This window comes from Babylonia areolata, chromosome 21 (assembly GCF_041734735.1).
Source record: "Babylonia areolata isolate BAREFJ2019XMU chromosome 21, ASM4173473v1, whole genome shotgun sequence".
In the NCBI taxonomy this organism is placed as follows: domain Eukaryota; kingdom Metazoa; phylum Mollusca; class Gastropoda; order Neogastropoda; family Buccinidae; genus Babylonia; species Babylonia areolata.
The window spans coordinates 53,262,589-53,283,118 of NC_134896.1; positions in this window are offsets into that span (position 1 = coordinate 53,262,589).

Here is a 20,530-nt window from a genome sequence, read left to right on the forward strand (position 1 = left end):
GAGGGGGGGGGGAATTCACCGCTCTTTGCTCTTGTTTTTAATAGAGCCGGATACGGATAAACAGATCTCTGAGATGCTAATTTCTCTTTTTTATCTACAGTTTCGAAAGTAAACGACGGGCGCAATAGCCGCGTGGTTAAAGCGTTGGACTTTAAATCTGAGGGTCCCGGGTTCGAATCTTGGCATCGGCGCCTGGTGGGTAAAGGGTGGAGATATTTCCGATCTCCCAGGTCAACATATATGCAGACCTGCTTGTGCCTGAACCCCCAGTGTGTGTATACGCAATCAGAAGATCAAATACGCACGTCAGTTAAAGACCCTGTAATCCATGTCGATGGGTTTTGGAAACAAGAACACTGTACCAGGCATGCGCACGAGGGGCGGGGTAAAAACGGTCAGTCCACGTGTACGTACGAGTGAACGTAGGAGTTCAGTTGCAGCCCACGAACGAAGAAGAAGAAGAAGTCAGTAAAGACTATGTTTTAGAAGCTTCATTCATAGCTCGGCATCAGTGACTCAACTCATAGTGGAGTTGTTTGTGACCAATACCATAGTTTATTTGTTCACACACTGTAACTAAATGACCGAACAATGACGCACTGCACGCGCGCGCCACTACGTTTGTCAGTCATGCGCTGACGTCGATGAATCACGTGCACTGATGCTAATTCTAAGTTAAAGTCTTAACTCCCGAGAGCAAGGTTTCGGTTGCGCATGCGCACTAGAGCCTATCCAGGACTTGTATCCAAATCCAGACGACCTTCCCTACATGGGTCACATGTGGTGGTGAAAGGTTAGTAGATCGTCATATTTCTCTCCGTTTGCATGTTTTACAAACAATGTGGTCGTTTACGGTTGCCAACGTCGAGGGGCTGTCTGCATGCTTTCCAATTCTCACCGGACAGTACCACGTGCTGGTGCTATTTTTATCTGACAGACACGTCTAGTGCAAACACAAACGGCTCTAGCTCCGCCCCTTTTCTCTGCATTCAAATTTTTTATTACGTGTAGCTGACACATTTTGTACTTTCCAAAGTCAATTCAGATCTAGATTGGAAGCTGCTAGGCAAATCTCGCTCTCTGCCATAAATGAAGCCAAACCGTAGCTTTATTAGGCTTTTATTTTGAATAAACCTTCACCGACGTCACAGTGTCAGACTCTGGTGAGAAACTGGCTTGATTCAAATCGCCCGCCATTTATAGTCCGGTTCAGGCTTTAAGACCGCCAGAACTTGGACCGACACGAGCAAGTATGTTGCCTGTCCGCGGCCGTCTTCCACTGACTGGCAGTTGAGTTGTTTACCTGGTACTTCCAGGTGTGTCCTGTCACAAGGAAAACAAATGTGGAGCCGTATACAAGACGAGCTGGTGACGAGACTATGTGCACGTACGGTCACAGTCGCACAGTCGGTCACCCGGCACTGATTCATCGTTGACCTGAGGCTGTTTTTGCTCGAATTGCTGTCTGTTGAAGCTGTGCACTGTCTGTCTGTTTGACTGACAGCACAGAGTGACAGCCGGAGACCCGAGTTAGTACCATCAAATACCAAAATCTACGGTAATACTGACAGCTTTCGTGCAAGTTGTAACACGTGCATTGGTTTCCCTAATCATCTCTTAAAGGTTTACCACGGTCACACACATACACACAATGGGTCATTACAAAGACTTGCTTTGTTTACACACATCAGTAAAAAAAAAAAAAAAAAAAATTAAAAAAGAAAGAAAAAAAAGGGTGGTGGGGGTGGAGCGAAGAAATGATAAACGAGCACTTTTTATTTCACTTATTTATTTATCTATTTATGCGAAGAAAATTAATGATAAACGAGTACTTTTTATTTTACTTATTTATCTATCTATCAACGCGAAGAAAATTAATGATAAACGATAAACGAGTACTCTTTATTTCAAGTTATTTTGTTTATTTGTTTTATTAGAAAATAAAATGAGACGCAAATGAAGATGCAACGTTCCTCTCTGCACGTGGCAGCTGATTGCAAGTGACCAGCTGCACGTCAGTGAAAATCATGATCACAGCCTTTTGGAGATCAATCTTCCCTGCCAATAAAAATTGATCTCACCAGCAGCCGGCTGACGTTAAATTTGAATGAATCACTCGGTCAAGTTTGGATGCGTGACTGGTCAGTTTGTTGAAACCTGGACTCGGGTATCTGCGCAGTGAAAACACCAACACACACACACACACACACACACTGCGCAGACATGTGCACATAAACGTACGTGCAGACGCACACACATACGCGCGCGCGGCACGGCACAAACACACACACTACGCAGATATGCACACTAGCATGCACGTACGTGCTCACACACACACACACAGACACACATTACTACTACTACGCAGATATACTCACATGCACGAACGTGCACACACACACACCTTACAATTAACTATACCGTCCCCCCCTTACCCTTACCTCTCTCTCTCTGCCCCTCCGGCATGGAATGACTGAAAAAGGCCCTGTGTAAACCACCTAACACATGGGCTTCCAAGCTAATGACAGAACTGTATCAACTGAAATGAAGTATCTCCACATACATGACGAGCAGTTTCAGTTTCCTTTTCTCAAGGAAGCGTCTCTGCGTTCGGCCAAACCCATATACACTACACCGCATCTACTATAGACATTTATTTGCTTATGTATCATCATTGTTGTCTTATTTATTTACTTATTCATTATTATTATTATTACTACTACCTTTTTATATTGTAATTATTTATTTATTTACTTATTTATGCACGCTTATCTATTATTTCTTCACTTTTTTTTCTTCTCAAGGCCTGACTACTGAAGCGCGTTGGGTTACGCTGCTGGTCAGGCATCTGCTTGGCAGATGTGGTGTAGCGTATATGGATTTGTCCGAACGCAGTGACGCCTCCTTGAGCTACTGAAACTGAAACTGAAACTGTGAAGGTACCTATTGGAGGCAATGATCTTCTTCGACAGATTTTTCAACCACAGATGACAACACTCATAGCTTCTTTCTTTCTCCTCCTTCCCCCCCCCCCCCCCCCCCCTAGTGCGCCACGTGCGTGCATGCAAAACACGGGGCCTCGATTCATCGTCTCGTCCGAACAACTTGACTAGACGCTGAGATTGATTTTCCAGTCAACTTGGGCCGGAGCAAGTGCTAGACCATTCGAACCCGGCAGACTCGCCGGGACCGTTACGGACACCGTCTTAAGTTAACCATTCTGCCAACTTCCCCCCCCCTCCCCCCCCCCCCCCCAAAAAAAAAAAAACACAACAACAACAACAACCAACAAAAACAACAACCGACAACAACAAAAAGGCAACAAAAACTGTTTGTGAAAATGAATACAAGCATATCTTTTTCATTTTTTTTAAGTACATTCTTACTCTTTTTCTCTCGTTGATTTCAAATTAACTCCCGTGCTTCTTTCTCTGATTTCAAATTGACTCCCGTTAAACACTGGAGTTTGTTGACGGTGAGCGAATGAACGCACGTACCCCTGGTGGCTGCCACTGACTTCATAATATACATATTAATTGATTGGGGTCTTAGGCAATGACTATGGAAATGATATTGCTGATGATTGAAATAAAGAAGGCGAAGAAAAAGAAAAAAAAAAAGAAAAAAAAGTCTGTCATGCAACTTCTGTCCCCATAACGAAAACAGATACATAACGATTAATCGGGGTCTCCGGTAATGGCTATGGAAACGACATTGTTGATGATTGACATGAATAAATAAATAGATAAATAAATAAAATAAAAACAATAAAAGACTGCCATGTAACGCCGAGTGTCCGATAAAAAAAACAAAACTAACAACAAAAAAAAACTAACGAAAATAGATCCATAATGATTAATTGGGGTCTCTGGCAATGGCTAAGGCAACGACATTGTTGACGATTGAGATAAATTAATCAATTAATCGATTAAATTTAATTTTGAAATAATAATTACAAAGACTGCCACGAAACGTGTGTCCGATAACAAACGAAAAACGGCGCAGAAGAGTTTCCCAGTCCAATCCGTGTTGTTGATCATGCATCACCCCCACCCCCACCCCTACCCTTAGCACCGCCCTCCTCCCCCCTCCCCCCGAGCCAGCCCCGCCCCCGCCCCCCCACCCCCCCACCCCTCCCTCCCCCACCCCCTTCTCTCTCTCTCCCTTTATTCCCAGGTTGGTGGTGGGTTGTTCGTATGTTGTTGTGAGAACCAAGCGTCCGATCCACAAGGAGCAGCACGTGTGGACTAGCATGGGCACGTGCCGTTCAGAGCGTTGCCAGTTGTGGGAGGGAAGTGGGCATGGGTGTTGGTGGGGGCGTGGGGGGAGGAGGGAGGAGAGGAGTGAGTGTGGGAGGAGGAGGGGAGAGGGGAATGGGGAGGAGGTTGGGGGTGGGACGTAATTGGTGGGAGGTGGCGAGGGGGAGGGGAGGGGAGGGAGGAGAAGAGTGAGTGTGGGAGGAGGAGGGGAGAGAGAGAATAGGGAGGAGGTGGGGGATGGGGGGGGGCGTAATAGGTGGGAGGGGGCGAGGTGGGGAGGGGGAAGGTGGGTCAGATTTCAAGGTTGTTTTTTTTTTCTTGGGGTGTTCAGTGCGTGGGAATGTTGGTGTTTTCATTGGTGGTGGGTTGTGTCACAGTGTGTGTGTGTGTGTGTGTGTATGTGCGTGCGTGCGTGAGAATTCTTGTTCGTATCGGTTTGAGTAAACGAGCATGCTGCATGCATAAATCCTTTAAAAAAAAAAAACCCACCTACTTACAAATGTTTACGTTGTTGTACCGCTTTTATTATTCGCTAATCATTTAATAATAACAAAGTGAACAAAGAAAGAAAGAGCAAGAAACTATATTTCCAAGATGCCATGTGGGCACAGTGGGCGGTACCTCTGACTGACTTATATGGACAAGTCTGCACGTGATCCCAGCTGTGACCTCATTCTTCTTATCGATTTTGTCTGCGTGAGTAGAATGTCTGCACTTCAGTGTCTTCAGTGTCCCATGCACCAACTCTCCTTTTTTCTTTCACCAGAATTGTTGGGTGCGTGTGTGTGTGTGTGTGTGGGAGTGGGGGGGGGGGGAGGGGGTTCGGGCGGGGGGGGGGGGGGGGTTAGGGGGTCTCCAGCTCGTCGGTGTGTGTGTGTGTGTGTGTGTGTGTGAGTTTGTTGAATGTATGTTTACTGATTTTCTCAGTCGTGCGTTTGGTATATTAAAATCCCTTTTATTTAGTGTGTTTAGGATATACACGTGGAACTGATAAGTATATCACTTAATTTCTATCGTGAATCCCTTGCCTATGACAGTCAACAGCTAACAGCTCGACTGAAACGATCGTATATTATACATCAGTGAAATTAGTAACCGACATTTTCTCTAAACACGTCACTTTAACCCCAATATTTTTTCACCATCCATCTTTTTTTCATCAGTAAAAGTGCAAAGTCAGTTTTCGAAGTTACTTTTTACCTAAATTCTGGTATAACGAACATTTCAGTCGTGCGTTATGCAGTACAGGCTATTTGTTTATTTATCTATCTATTCTATGTATCTATCTATCTGGTTTCTTTTTTACATGTTAGACTTGACGATATTGTGCACATTATGTAGCGAATGAATAAGCATCAGATAAAATATATGTGTCCATACCTACATCAAAATTCACTTCAACCCCCACCCCCACCTCCACGCCCCCAAAATACAGTCGAAAACCACAGGAAAATGGTTATAACGTCCTATCCGGTGTGTAACACTTCAAATCAACATCAGTGAACGGCGAAATTGCCCGGTAAAATACGTTCCTCAGTCTAGGATACTGGAATAGGAAACAGCCAAGTCAGTGGGATAAATAGTTGCAGCATTGTGACATCTAGGTCGTTACATGGCGAGGTAGAAAAAAAAAAAAACAAACAAAAAACAAACCGGTCATACGCGTAAAATGTTACATGTCTGCCTGAGTGTGTATGTGTGCGTGCCTGAAATTTGATTGAATGACACAGGAAGCGAATGATGAGTGCCCACTGAGTGGCAGCCGTCAGTCGGCTCTACCCAGGTCGGCAGACTGTTGTGTAAATGACCCCGTGTTTTGTAAAGGGCTTAGAGCTTAGTCTCCGACCGAGAATAGGCGCTATATAGGAATCCACATCGATCAATGAATCAAACTAGTACCGTCAAATCCAAGAGTGTTGACCGACGCGATCTCAGACGTACAGGCATCTCCTCGCTCCATTGTCTGTCCATACTGGTATCAGTATCGGCAGTAGCTCAAGGAGGCGTCACTGCGTTCGGACAAATCAATGTACGCTACACCACATCAGTCTGCTAAGCAGATGCCTGACCAGCAGCGTAACCCAACGCGCTTAGTCAGGCCTTGAGAGAAAGAGAACAGAAAAGAATAAATAAAAATAAAAGACAGAAAATAATAAGAAAAAAAAAGAAGTCCGTCAGTACTGGGAGTGTGATAACTTTACGGCGCTCCGGGGAAAGGGACGTAACTATGACTTCAAATTCGAGTCGCAGCAAACTGTTGAGATGTATTCTGACTCGAGAATGCCGAACTTTCAATTACTGAAACTGTTGTTTCATTAATTTATATTGCTATTGAAAGACAGAATAGCCAGCTAAAAATCTATTGCGTATTCGGCGTCAGAGAGACAGACAGACAGACAGACGGCACACACACACACACACACACACACACACACAGAGGGGGAGAGAATAAACTTGATGCTGTCTGCCTTTTTTTCCCCCTCTTTTTTATTTAGGGGAAAAGAAGCAAGCATATTAGAATTGTTTTTTTTTTATCCTGCTTTATAAGAAAAATTAATATACTTTTTTTTTTAATGAAAAAAAAGTACACCAAACACACCACACACACTCCAATGTTAATTCAGTTTCGAAACTGTGCCAAGAGAGAGAGAGACACTGAACTGTTTAATGTCATCAGTGGAGGGATGGCCTAGACTAACGCGTCCGCCTAGGAAGCGAGAGAATCTGAGCGTGCTGGTTCGAATCACAGGCTCAGCCGCTGATATTTTCTCCCTCTCCACTAGGCCTTGAGTGGTGGTCTGGACGCTAGTCATTCGGATGAGACGATAAACCGAGGTCCCGTGTGCAGCATGCACTTAGCGCACGTAAAAGAACCCACGGCAGCAAAAGGGTTGTTCGTGGCAAAATTCTGTAGAAAAATCCACTGCGGTAGGAAAAACAAATAAAACTGCATGCAGAAAAAAATATTACAAAAAAAGGTGTGGGGCTGTAGTGTAGCGACGCGCTCTCCCTGGGGAGAACAGCCCGAATTTCACACAGAGAAATCTGTTGTGATAAAAAGATATACAAATACAAATAGTTGAAAAGCTCTGGTGACATAGTAGGTACTAATCAGAACAAAATGGTGCAAAATAAATAAAAATGGAACAGGAAGAGAAAAGAAAACAGAATTGAAACAACACACACACACACACACACACACACACAGATGATCTGCCCTTTAATCATCAGACAATGACCCCAGGAGAAGGTAGGATCAGTTTCAGTAGCTCAAGGAGGCGTCACTGCGTTCGGACAAATCCATATACGCTACACCACATCTGCCAAGCAGATGCCTGACCAGCAGCACAACCCAACGCGCTTAGTCAGGCCTTGAGAAAAAAAAAAGGTGAATAAATAATAGATAAGCTTACATAAATAAATAAATAAGTAAATAATAATTATAATATAAAAAGGTCGGATCGTGGACTGGAAACACCGCGTCTCAGTTCAACGCACCACTGGCCGCACGTCCTCTACATTGTGCTTCGTACACTCGGTCCTCGCTCCCGCCCCACCTCCCCCCCAACCCCCTCGTCCCCCCACTCTCCGCCCTCCCCTACCCTTCCCCCCTCACCCCCCAACTCACATCCCCCCCCTCCACACCCCCGTCAGCACTAATTACTTGAGTTGCCGGACTGGGTGGGTCATGGTGACCTTGTTTTCAATGGACAGATTACATTCAGTCGCTCGGTTCCCCGATCGAGTGGTAAACATGGGTCACAAGGAGTACGTGCGCGCGGGCGTGTGTGTTTGTGCGTGTGTAGCGTGTGCGTACGTTTTTATATATGTGTGTATGTGTGTGTGTGCCGTTCCGTGTGTGTGTGTGTGTGTGGGTGGGGGGTGTTTGTGTGTGTGTGCGTGCTCGCGTGCGTGTGTGCTTGCGTGTGTGTGTGTGTGTGCATGCTTTGCTGTGTGTGTATGCGTGCGTGTGTGCGCGCGCGCGTGTATGTGTGCGCGTACAGTTTTGTTATGTGTGTGTACGTGCATGTGTGCATATGTATGTGTGTGTGTAAGTGTGTGTGTGTGTGTGTGTGCAAGCGCACGCACGCGTCAGTGTGTGTATGCATGCGTGCATGTGCATTTCTGTGTGTATGTCAGTGTGTGCGTGCGCCCCTGTGTGTGTGTGTGTGTGTGTGTGCGCGCGCGCATGTTTTTTGTGTGTGCGTGCATGCTTTGTTGTGTGTGTGTGTGTCTGAATGCGTGTGTGTGTGTGCGTATGTGTATGTGCGCGCGCGCGTGCAGTGTGTGCGTGTGCGTGCATGTTTTGCTGTGTGTGTATGTGTGCGTGCGTACGTGGGTGTGTGTGTGTGCGCGCGCGTTTTTATGTGTGCGCGTACATGTTTTGTTATGTGTGTGCGTGCGTGTGTGTGCATGCGTATGTGTGTGTGTGTGCAAGCGCACGCACGCGTCAGTGTGTGTATGCATGCTTGCATGCGCACTTCTGTATGTATATCAGTGTGTGCGTGCGCCCCTCAGTGTATGTATATCAGTGTGTCCGTGCGCCCCTCAGTGTGTACAAGTATGTGTGTGTGTGCCTGCGCGCACGCGCCTCGCGCGTGTGACCAATCAGCAACAATCACTACGGAACCCTTGAGTGACACGCCCATCCAACGAAACAACGAAAAATCGTACGTGCCGCGTGTAGTGTCATCGCAAGTGAAAAGCCAGCTGACCTGACTGAGTGACTAGACCCATGGTACAGGGTTTATTATATTAGTCAGAGCCGGGCTTGCTCTGGAGCTGCCCTAACTCACCTGCCTCATCGCCTCCAGTCGGGCTGTGAATTGAATAACTGGCCCACAACGCCTTCTTCGTCAATGGCAATTTGCACGTACGCACTCTACTCGGCCGGTGTCGGGGTTAATCTTCAACCCCCCCCCCCCCTCCCCCACAAACCACACCCTCACCCCTTCCCTTGCTGGAGTTTACCCTTCGGGGTTATCCTGGGGCCAGCCTCGAATGATCCCCCCCCACACACACACACACACACACCCTTCCACCCCCCGTGGTGTTAATTTGTGGCTGGTCAAGTTCGAAGCCTCTCCCCTTTCCTTAGTTGGAAATGACCAATTTCAGCATCAGCATCAGCCACGACACATGGGAGCTGAATGCAATGGACAGACCAAAGTGGCGTTCAGCTGTCCACAAAGGCGCCAAATCCTGTGAGGCCAACAGAATCACTGCAGCAGAGCAACGCAGACAGGCCAGGAAAAGCAGTGCCAGCAAGTCCCCAACAGCCGCCACCATCCCCTGTCCACACTGCGTCAGAACCTTCCGGGCGCGGATTGGCCTGACCAGTCATCTGCCCACCCACAGAGCCCAACCCACCCACCCCCAGGATGACTAGATGGTCCTCGTCGATCCCGACGGAGGAACCACACACTAGTACTGCTACTACTATTACTACTACCAATAATAATAATAAGATTCATATCACGAGTCGCACCTTTCCAGGCAAAACCGGCATGCTCAACTGCACTGGCACAACTTGATGCAAAAACTGACAAGTAAAACACGCATTTAAACACTGACTAAAATGAAAACATTCATCACCATGCACAAACACACAACACATAACCGAACACTAATGTACTGACGTCCAGACACACCCAAGGATCTCCGAAAACAACATAGTGCTCATCAAACACATCGTACATCACAGTACCTGAATAATACACAGTTAGTATGTACTACAATAGTTAACACTAACGCTACATGTGGAGTGATGGCCCAGAGGTAACGCGTCCGCCTAGGAAGTGAGAGAATCTGAGCCCGCTGGTTCGAATCACAGCTCAGCCGCCGGTATTTTCTCCCCCTCCACTAGACCTTGAGTGGTGGTCTGTGTGCTAGTCATTCGGATGAGACGATAAACCGAGGTCCCGTGTGCAGCATGCACTTAGCGCACGTAAAAGAACCCACGGCAACAAAAGGGTTGTTCCTGGCAAAATTCTGAAGAAAAATCCACTTCGAAAAGAAAAACAAATAAAACTACACATAGGAGGGGCGGGGGGGGGGGGGAGGAGTCCTGCTAGTTTAGCATGATACCCCCCTACCCCAGTGGAAGATATCAGGCCTCACTGAACTACAAAGTGGAAGGGGGTGGTTCGTTCGATCTAGATTTGTATTTGTATTTCTTTTTATCACATCAGATTTCTCTGTGTGAAATCCGGGCTGCTCTCCTCAGGAGAGCGCGTCCCTACACTACAGTGCCACCCTTTTTTTTTGTATTTTTTCCTGCGTGCAGTTTTATTTGTTTTTCCTATCGATGCGGATTTTTCTACAGAATTTTGCCAGGAACAACCCTTTTGTTGCCGTGGGTTCTTTTACGTGCGCTAAGTGCATGCTGCACACGGGAACTCGGTTTATCGTCTCATCCGAATGACTAGCGTCCAGACCACCACTCAAGATCTAGTGGAGGGGGAGAAAATACCGGCGGCTGAACCGTGATTCAAACCAACGTGCTCAGATTCTCTCGCTTCCAAGGCGGACGCGTTACCTCTAGGCCATCACTCCACTGATTTAGCTGAAATGACCCCAAATCCCTTCACTGGAAGTTGTACTGTCGACTAAGATATGAGAGTGGGTCAGATCTAACTGGGCCGAATTTATCTCCGAGGATCTTTTCAGGCTTGTCTATTACAGTTTCAGTTTCAGTTCGCCATGGAGATGTCATTGCGTTCGGATAAATCCATATTTGCTACATCACATCTGTCTGACAGCGGCACAACCCAGTGCGTTTGTTAGGCTTTGAGTGCATGCATATATTCATGTGCCCCAGTATCAGAGTGGATTTCTTCTACAGAATTAACTTTGCTAGAAGACAATACTTATGTTGCCATGGTTTCTTTTTTCAGTGCACCAAGTGCATGCTGCACACGGGGCCTCGGTTTATCGTCTCGTCCGAATGACTAGACGATGAGTTTGATTTTCCAGTCAAACTTGAGAGCAAGGGTGAGGGCTAGAATCGAACCCAGACCCTAACGGACACTGTATCGGCAGGTAAGCGTCTAAACCATTCTGCCACTTTACATACCTCAGGGCATAGACACTAGGCATGAGATATTAGTGTCTATGCTCAGGGTTAATCTGGGCTGGGCAGATTTGACCCGGGGTAAAAAAATCAACGGGAGGGAGGGGTTAAGAAGAGGCTGCGACACCGCCGACCCTCGGCCGACGCTGTGCGGCGACGACTGGGCATGGCTCCGCCCAGGTTTGTTTGTGTGTGCGTGCGTGCGTGCGTGCGTGTGTGAGCGTGAGTGTGCGCGGATTCACAACAATGAAGCGTGGGTTTGTACAGTGAGCAGAGCTGTTGTTGTTGAGCCCAACTCTGGCTCAACTGCTGAGCCGCACGTAGAGAGGAGGAGGAGGAGCCATTTATCACTAAGTTCAGTGTACTTGAAGGTTGGGTTAACGTGGGGGGTGTCACTGGATCTGTGTAACTCATCGATACTGGATGTTATGTCTGCAGTGGTTTCTTCTTCCGTGATTTTAGCATTCGTTTTGGTGTCGCTTCAGTTTGTAATAACTTCTTCTTCTTCTTCGTTTGTGGGCTGCAACTCCCACGTTCACTCGTATGTACACGAGTGGGCTTTTACGTGCATGACCCGTTTTTACCCCGCCATGAAGGCAGCCATACTCCGCTTTCGGGGATGTGCATGCTGGTTATATTCTTGTTTCCAAAACCCACCGAACGCTGTCATGGATTACAGAATCTTTAACGTGCACAATTGATCTTCCTGCTTGCGTATACACACGAAGGGGGTTCATGCACAAACAGGTCTGCACATATGTTGACTTGGGAGATCGGAAAAATCTCCACCCTTTATCCACCAAGCGCCGTTACCGAGATTCGAACCCGGGGCCATCAGATTGAAAGTCCAACGCTTTAACCACTCGGCTATTGCGCCCGTCTGTAATAACTTAACAGGCCCCTTAACCTCGCCCCCCCCCCCCACTTTTTTGTATTTTGTAATTACTGATTTGTTGGTGGAGAAAGTTGGTTGATCTTTCGAAATATATTAATTGATTTGTAAGTTTGAACAAGCGAAGAGGGTTGCCGCGGTGCACTAACTTGAATGCAAGGGAGAGAGAGAAATGGGTGGGTGCCGCATGCACGATTGAGTGAGTGAGCCTGAGATACAGAGCCAGAGACACAGAGGAATTGGTGTGCGCCTCAATGCATGCGTGCATGCACGAGTTAGATAGAGCGGGAGAGAGGAAGAAGGGGGGAGCGGGTCGAGGGGGGGGGGGGGGGGATCAAAAAAGAGAAATCAAACATCACTGTCATTATGAAGACCAGGGTTATGAGTACAGGCCACATAGTGCGCTGATGCTGTCCATCAGCTGACCTGTACAGTATGAGATGTAAAACATATACTGTCTCTGTTTCTCTGTCAGAGCCGGATGATGAGGCGGTGGTAGTGGGGAAGGGGGGGGGGCGGTATATGTACTTACACTGATGAGCATATGCAATGTACTATGCACATTGGCACACACACACACACACACACACACACACACCGGCACACACACACACACACACCGGCACACACACACACACACACCGGCGCACACACACACACACACACCGGCACACACACACACACACACACACACACACAGATAATCACGGCCAAGTGCCGCATGCCCATATGCATGCACACTGAGACTGAGAAACATCAAGGGGGCGGGAAAGGTGTGTAGGGGGGCAGGGGGGTGGGGGGAGGCCGGGAGAAGATCATTAACACTTAACTTCCACTACATGGCATATCCATTCTGAGAGGTCCGGGGGCGTGGAGGGGGGGGGGGGGGGGTAAATGGGTAGGTCACAGTGCGTATGTGCATGAATGCATGCTGCCGAACGTCGCTCAGTAAGTTAAGACGCAGAGATTCTCAACTGTGTGCGTGCATGCATGCATGCTAACAGTAATCTGAGAACCGGCAAGGAAATAAAACCAGTGACAGTACCTCACTGTGTGTGTGCCGGGCGTCAGTGTAACCGGAATGGGTGTGTACCGAAAAGCGTCAATACATGCATTGAGAGAGACAGAGACAGACAGAAAGACAGAAAAACAAAGAAAACTAAGAACATGACAGTTAGCACTATTACCTGAAACGTTGTTTTAGTAAATGGCAGTCCGGAATATTTGTCCCAGTGCACGCCCTCTGCGTGGATACGCAGTATAGTACGACATCTGCTGCACGTATAGTCGGAATCACCGGCAGAGTTCATCCCCGGTTAATTTTGGGTTTCTTTGCTTCTGTTCTTCTTTGTTGTTTGTGTATATCTCTCTACGTTGTCATTCCCTGCTAACAGGTCCGAGTCACTTGATGTTCAGTGTCAATAATTGGACTCTGTCTTTGACTGACTGCCAGTCTCAGTGAAAACTGAGTATATACTGATATATATATATATATATATATATCAGTATATACTCAGTTTTCACTGATATATATATATATATATATATATATATATATATATATATATATATATATAAGCATATGTATAATATAGAGACTAAGAAGAAGAATTAAGTTAACTATCCGGAAAATCGGTAATATCCCACAACAAAGTTACTTAGGAAAGATTTTTTTCACCGTGGAAATTTGAAGAAAGTATGAGTCATCAATCTATCCGAGTCGACTCGAGGAGACTGATCAATTTCCCGGGCCACTACACACAAATGATTATTTAGGAAATCATACAATTCCTTTTCGCCAAGAAAAAATTGTGAACACAATATTTTTCATGAGTAATGTTCAGCACTTAGAGAAAAAAAAAAAGTGGGCGGGGGGAGGGGTGGGGGGTTGGGGGGGGGGAGGTATTTGTCTCATACGTTGAAATTAGTCACACAAATGACTATGGATGACGAGACTGAAAAACGTGACAGAAACAACGAGGCCCCTGCACACCCCCCCCCCCCCCCAACCCCCCCTCCCCCTCGCCCCCCACACACACCCTCCTACCCCGTCCCCCCTTTATAAAAAAAATAAAGAATTTTTTTTTTTTTTTTTTTTGAAAAGAAAAGGAAGACAGGAAAAAAAGGGCAGAAGGGAAGGGAGGGAGAGGGGGAAATAGAAGAAAGGGAATGAAAAGAAAGAGCAGAAGTGTCCCGAGTTCGTAACCTCAACACGCCGTCCAGCTTGCTCCGCGCCAGATCGAATCACTGAGCGAAAAAAACTGTCAGGGTCGGTAATACGCTTTTCCCTGCACGTACGCATCGTACATATATATATATATATATTACATATATATGAACGAGTCACTATGACTTATCGACGTCCAGCATACCGACCGAATACGTCGAGGCGTACACTAGCTGTGTGTCTTAGTTTTCTTTGCTGACTGTGTGTGTGTATGTGTGTGTGTATGTGTGTGTGTGCATACATGTATAGAAATCATTCCCCTATATCAATGGATAGAAACATAACCATATCAACACGCATAATTATCTCCACATCAAAGGTTTTATCTTTAAACACTCCTCCTTTAAAATAAAATAAAAATTAAAAATCATTTGGTTTCGTCAGTTATTGTAATGTCATGTTGATATTTAGGCTAGTGTAGCTACTGCTCCTGTTGTTGCTGTTGTTGTTTCTTTTAATATTACTCAGTTGTTGTTTCTCATTATTTGGTTTCGTCGGTAACGGTAATGTCAAGTTGATATTTGTTGCTGTTTTTGCTGTTGTTGTTTCTGCTTGTCATTTTCACGCAGTAGAAAATGTATTCTTCTGAACACGACTGCAAGAATATGACCAACAAAAAAAAAAACAACCCAAAGGCACACTGTGAAAAACAAAATGAAGCAAAACCAACACTCCAAGGTGAAGGACGGTGTGGAATACGCTGTTTCCAGCACGTAGACATATCGATGATGTGTCTCCGACTTTCACTATCAAGGTTGCTGCCTTATGTCATACTGACGTCCAGGTGTCTTGGTGACATTTCGTCTGTGGTGACCTTTTTTTTCTTCCGTGTGTGTGTGTGTGTGTGTGTGGCTGTGTGTGTGTGTGTCTGTCTGTGTGTGGCTGTGTGTGCGTGTGTGTGTGTGGCTGTGTGTGTGTGTGTGTGTGTGTGTCTGTCTGTCTGTGGCTGTGTGTGTGTGTGTGTGTGTGCCCGTGTGTGTGTGTGTGTCTGTCTGTGTATGTGCGTGTGTGTCTGTGGCTATGTGTGTGTGTGTGGCTATGTGTGTGTGTGTGGCTGTGTGTGTGTGTGTGTGTGTGTGTGTGTGTGTGTGTGTGGCTATGTGTGTGTGTGTCTGTGTATGTGCGTCTGTGTGTGTGTGTTTGTGTGTGTGTGTGTTTCTGTGGCTGTGTGTGTGTGTGTGTGTCTGTGGCTCTGTGCGTGCGTGCGTGTGTGTGTGTGTGTGTGTGTGTGTGTGTGTGTGTGGCTCTGTGTGTGTGTGTTTGGCTGTGCGTGTGTGTGTGTTGTGTGTGTATGTGTCTGTGTATGTGCGTGTGTGTCTGTGGCTATGTGTGTGTGTGTGTGTGTTTCTGTGGCTGTGTGAATGTGTGTGTGTGTGTGTGTGTGTGTGTGTGTGTTGTCTGTGTGTCTGTGTCTGTCTCTCCTCCTCTCTTTGTTTGTCTCAGTCTCTCTAGCTGTCTCTAACTTTGTCTGCCGATCTCTCTCTGTCTCTGTCTCTGTCTCTCTCTTTCATTGATATCATGCTTTCATGCAACTATGGTATTTTCTTTTCACCCTTATTTACCATGCCATTTCTGTCTGTCTGTATGTCGCACCCTCTCTTACTCCCACTCACACACTCTCTCTCTCACCCTCCCTCCCTCCCTTCTCTCTCTCTTGTGTCTTTCTCTCCTCTCTCTCTCTCTCTGTCCCTCCATTCCTTCGTTCATCTTACTTTCCACTCACCCGTCTCTTTATCTCCTAAAGAAGAAAAAGAAGAAACGTTTTTGTGTGGCGCTATATCTTGTGTCGAAACAAATCAAAGCGCTTTCATACCCAGCTTTGACATGTAGGCATAAATCTGATACACAGAAACGGGGATGAAAGGCGACAAAACATACATATATAACAGATACAAGTAGATAGAAGGTTAGATAAACTATGGGCGGAAAGGGGGCGGGGGAGCCTGGGGGCGTATGGAAGAGGGAACAAGGGACTGACGTTTGAAGATCAGACTTGAAGGAGTTTGCAGGCCCACTGTCGTGAGGGAACTTTCGTCGCTTGCAGAGCGAGAAGTAGGTCATAAAATTATGACGTCTTTGGCAGCCCACCACCGAAACTGACTTTTCTGAGATGCATTGCCTTTGTTCCGACAGTTTTTCGACAAAGTTCATAAATGGATCCGTTCGAATCACTGCTCTAAAAGTACATGGATAGCTCATTGGGCAGGAAAGCTGAAGCCAACTGGACGCCATATTGTTTCTCGTATCCGGCCGTCAGTTCGGTGACAAGTCGTCTGCTAACTGGTGGTAGTTTCTGAACTGTAACCGTGTATCTTAGATGAAATCGTGTTATGCTTGCCCCCACGACATGCCAAATGTTGTGTCTTGATTGAAAGCTGCCAATGGTTTATCTACCAAAGTTATTACAGGAAAACAGTGCAGTCAGTGACACGTGGCACAAACTTGCAGTGGAGAGACACACAGGAACATCAGTTTAACTAACGCCCCGGGCAAGTGAAAACTTGCCGTGAAGCCAGCTGAGCGCTCGGCTACACATAATTATGAAGTCACCACTTCGCGCTATACTGACACGAGAAGCAAAATGGCTGATTGAACACTTCCACTGGCTTTAATTAGCAAAGGGGCTGAAAAAAGGCATGCGCTATCCATCTATGCTTTAGTTCCGATGGTTCGAATACATAATGACAGAGATGTGACAAGAAACACACTCAAAGTAAACATAGAAGACTAAAGCAAATAATGTGTGTAATTATAAAACAAAATATTTCGTAAACTTGAAAAAATAGTTACCGAAAATGTACAAAATCTTTTCATGAGAACAGCGATTTCCATGACGAAATTTTAGCCTTTCCGTGACCTGGAAGAAAAAAAAATCAGGAAATGGAGACGCGCATGCGCACGCGGTTCTCCGCGCTAAAAAAACAAACAACAACACTGATCGAGGAACCTCCGCGAGGATCAGACTAAAGTGGGTCTGCAAACCTCTCTCAGTACTGTGTGTGGGAATTCCGCGTGATGTGTGCCAGCACACGTATACCAGTGAGTGATCGATGATTCCATCTCATTCGTAGAGTAGAGGCCCACCTTCACACCCATCCCTTTGCCCTATTCTCTTCCCCTTATTTTTAATCCCTACTCCACGGGCCCCTACGTCCCTCCACACCCCGACCCCCCCACCCCTCCCCCACCCCCCAAAAAAATGAAAACATAAAAACAAAACAAAAACAAAATTGATTTTTTTTAATTAATAAAAAAAACAAAAAAACAAAAACGAAATGAACTAACGAATTACAAGCTGTTGGGATTAACGGCATGGACTTTGCAATCAAGCGGTTGTGTGTGTGTGTGTGTGTGCGCGCGCGCGCGCGGCGCGTGTGTATGTGCGTATGCGTGTGTGCGGTGTAAGCACGTGTGAGGGATTATGAGACATAGAGATAAACAGAGGGATGGAAAGAAAATAGGAAAGAAAGACAGGAATAAGGAAGGGGGGGGGGGGGGGAGAGAAAGAAAGACGCACAAGAACAGACGAAGTAGACGGAGATGGCTGCTCTCACTGGAAAAGAAGAAGAAAAAGAAAAAAACTTGAAGAATGAATCAGGAGAAAAACAGAGTGAGACAGACGGACAGACCCACGATCACGGGGAATCAGGTTATGCTGAGGGATACTGAGAGACAGAGACAAAGAGAGAGAGAGAGAGAAGACAAGACAGGTTTATTGTACATCAGCTTCAGGCCATTATACTAACACATGGGAAGGGGAGGCGGGGGGTCGGAGGGGGGTGGGGGGGGGCAGGGTCTGGTGCGGTCGGCGGTCGGGGGGGGGGGGGTGGGGTCGCAGGGGGTACTTCTGCGTTCGTGGGCTGCAACTCCCACGTTCACTCGTATGCACACGAGCGGGCTTTTACGTGTATGATCGTTTTTTACCCCGCCATGTAAGCAGCCATACTCCGTTTTCGGGGGTGTGCATGCTGGGTATGTTCTTGTTTCCATAACCCACCCAACGCTGACATGGATTACAGGATCTTTAACGTGCGTATTTGATCTTCTGCTTGCATATATACACACGAAGGGGGTTCAGGCACTAGCAGGTCTGCACATATGTTGACCTGGGAGATCGTAAAAATCTCCACCCTTCACCCACCAGACGCCGTCACCGAGATTCGAACCCGGGACCCTCAGATTGACAGTCCAACGCTTTAACCACCCTTGGCTATTGCACCCGTCAACAGGGGGTACAATAGAGAGAGATAGAAAGAGAGGGGGGGGGAGATCGAGAGAGAGAATGATAGAAATATGTATATAGACAAACAGATAGACAGACAGACCTATAGATAAATAGATAGATAGATAGGTAAATGCATACATACGTGTGGAGTGATGGCCTAGAGGAAGTAGATATAGATAGATAGATAGATGAACTGATTGAATGGTTCGTAGACTGATAAATGGGCAGAGACAGAGACAAGTGGAGAGAGAGAGAGAGGAACAGAGACAGAGAGACAGAGAGGGTCAGAGACAGACAGACAGACAGAGGTCCGCTGTTTAGAAATGAAACCTTTTTTGCCTCCAGATAATTACGGAACACGTGTTACCAGTTTTAAATGTTAACGTTTTTTGGAAAAAAAATTATATATTTCAAACTGTTCTTTATTAAAGTTATCTAAGTTATGTGTTGGATAGTCCAGTTGGTTGTTTATTGTAGGTTCCGACATGAAAAATAATAATCTACAGAAAATCAAATCAGAAAATCAAATAATAATCTACAGAAGTAGTGCATATAATTTTTTTTTTTTTTTTTTTTTCCTAATCCCGCTTCCCCCGTCCCGCCTTTAACACACACCCTTCCAATATTATGTTTTTTCTTTCTCCAATCACTGACACTAACCCCCAGTCTCCATTTTACATTGTGTACTCTATCTTTTCCACATTCTCTTAAGACTCTCTCTCTCTTCCATCCTTAGTCCTCTCCCCCTTGCCCCCCCCCCTCCCCCCCCCCTCAACCGCCCTCCTTTTCATTCGAATAAACAGAAATGTCGATTTCTAATGAATAATATCAATCATTATTATGATAGAAATGATAATAATCCAAATAATAATAATAATAATATCATTTATTTTCAGTCTAATATCATCATCTTAGATGAACAGACTATAAATAAATATGACGAAACGAAAGAGACAGAGGTACGTGCCGAGAGACACGGTGAGGAGAAGGGAGGTCAGTCACACAAGCAGTTGGACATGTTGCACACCGGTAGCCGGCTACATAATCATTTTTCACCAAGAAAAAAAAGTTGAGCAGAATAATCAACAAAAAAAACTAATTACGAACATATGAACTACTGGCCTACTTAGAAAGGTAATTTTTAAAAAAGGTTTTAATAATCTTCCACAAAACGTTAAGCAGAATGATCAACAAGAAACTAATTACGAACATTATGAATTAATGGCCTAATTTAAAAAAAAGAAACTTGAAAAAAGATTAAAAACCAACACACACACACACACACACACACACACACACACAGCATAATAATTTCTCACAAAATTCTTAAGATTTATACATTATAATTGGAACAACTTTTACTGTTAAAAAAAAAAAGCAAAAACAAAAAGTTTTCATACAACGTTTCCGATCAAAGATGAGTGTGGCAACCACTTTATTTTGAAGCTATAATGCGTTTCACATTGTAATCATGACGTTATATATTCTTCAACCTCGTATCTTGAGACCATTTTGCTAGAGGACAACACTTTGTTACCGTGGGTTTTTTTCATTTTCAGTGCGCCAAGTCCGTGCTGCACAGGGGAAGGGGGGGCCCGGGGAAAACATGACACGGGTAATGCATGATTACATATTATGTAGACTGGGTGAGAGAGACAGACAGACAGACAGACAGAGACAGCGACAGAAACACAGAGATCAAGAAAGACTGAGAAAGATAGAGACAGATACAGAGAGAGAGAGAGACAGAGTAAGAGAGAGACAGAAAGAGAAGAGAAAGACTGGGAGAGAGAAAGTAAGAGAGAGAGAGAGAGAGACAGACAGACAGAGAATACAAAGAAAAACTGAAAGAAAA